Source organism: Pteropus vampyrus, unplaced genomic scaffold (assembly GCF_000151845.1).
Source record: "Pteropus vampyrus isolate Shadow unplaced genomic scaffold, Pvam_2.0 Scaffold303, whole genome shotgun sequence".
Taxonomy (NCBI): Eukaryota; Metazoa; Chordata; class Mammalia; order Chiroptera; family Pteropodidae; genus Pteropus; species Pteropus vampyrus.
This window is the reverse complement of record NW_011889084.1, coordinates 1,759,479-1,761,374: the sequence shown is the minus strand read 5'-3', so window position 1 is coordinate 1,761,374 and position 1,896 is coordinate 1,759,479.

Sequence of the window (1,896 nt, the reverse complement as noted above, 5' to 3'; positions counted from 1 at the left end):
AGGCAATATGGGGACAAAAAGATGGGCCTGGAACCCATTCCAGCTCAGTCCCAGAAGCAAGGACAGTTCTCTCTAGGGTCAGCTGAGCGGAGGGGAGGGCCAAAGGCTGGAGAACAGGGTTCCAGAACAGAGCTCCATGCAGGGAGGCAGCCCATGCATGGACAACTGCACCTTTCAGTGAACTGCCCACTGCAGGGTGCTTCCCCCCTCACACAGGGTTGAGTGGACACTGCTCTGATGGGGCCACCACCTGTCTCAGCTTCCAGAACCAGACTCATCCACATCTGTGCTACCCTATACCTATCTGTGCAGAATGAGAAAGAATTACTATGTGTGTTTGTGACAGCACTGCAGAGACTGTAGAGAGCACTGCAGGGTGCCGGGACAGCGCTGCTGGTTAGGTTCTCCTAGAAGCTGCCCCCAGACCCTACTTTCATCCTGACCCAGCACAACCAGGCAAATGGGGGCAGGGGGAGCTCAGGAAATGCATCGACTGCTTGGGACAGAAATGAGTCAGGGAAGTACGGGAGGGGGCCTGAACCCCGTGCCACCAGCTGCCACTTGGCTTTTCTTCTGCAGGGGATAGAAACTGGGATAGGGGCAGCTTGTCCCTCCTGGGGGACTGGCAGTCCTGAGCCAGGATCCTTGAGCTGATGCCCTCCACCCTGCAGTTTTGCGTCAGGTTCCGCCAACCTGTTGGAACAGAAACTGGGTCTGGTTGCCATGGTGATCATAATGGCTTGGGGTGAAGAGATGAGACTCTGCAGCTGCTGTAAACAGGAAGTTAGGAGGGGCTGCTGCCCAGGGAGGGGACCTCTGCTTGAATTCTCTGCGGGAGCCTAGGGCAGGGTCAGTGGCATCAGAGGCACCAGCCCTGAGACTAACTAACTAGCCTGTTGGTGGAGGGCCCCCAAAACCTTATCATTCTTCTTACAGATAGGGAAACTGAGGCCTAGAGAGGGGAAAGGGCTTGTCTAGGACCACAAAGCAACAGGCTGGGTCCCAAGTGCAGCCCTGAACCTCAGTTTCCCCAGGAAAAGATGATTCCCAGGACTTGCCTCTACACCACTTCCAGGGGCGGGAGTGATGGTCCTATTTGTGCCTGATCCTTTCATTCTCCCCCAAACCATTCTTAGACTGAAGTCAGGCCCACCTGGGTCAGACTCCTGCCCCGTTGCTCCCTTCTGCTGCCCTGGGCCTCAGTTTCCCTCATCTGTAAAATAGCAGCACCCATTCTGCGGGCTGGTAGGGGACCTCAGAGGGTAGATCTCAGTGCAAAACATGTGCTGGTTAATGTCTGCTGCACGATCCTCCAGTCCAAGGAGACGGGAACTGCCTACCATCCCATCAGAACTCCAGTGACCTGGGGAGGGGACTATTTCTGCCTCCACAGGTTAAGGGTGGAAGCCCATCCTGTTGATCCCACAGCTGGGAGTGGGCAGGGAGAGTGTTGTCCCACTCCTCCTGCCTGTGCCCTAGACCCCACTCTTAAGTGTCCCCTGGCCCCTCTGCCCTAGACCCAACAGTGGTCCTGAGCAGTGGAGGCAGCGGCCGTGTTCCAGAGATGGTGAGGGTCAGTACCGGACAGGCATGTATGTATGTGCTACACCTGGAGTTAAGGCACATGATATTCTGCCTAGACTGGGTCAGGGCTCTGTGGGGCCGGTGGGGAGGTGGGGTTCACACCCTCCCAGCTTCTGGCAGGAAAGGATCTGGCAGGTGGGGGGAGAGGCTTTTCCTCCTTAGGGCCAGGAGAAAAATACCAGGATCTGGATACTCTGATGGCTGCTGCAATGCAGGGAAAGTGGGGCACAGGCGGTGAGGGCCCCTCAGTGAGTCCATCCACCCACAAGGGGTTTTAAGAACACACCAGCTCACGCCCTCTGGTGGTATTCT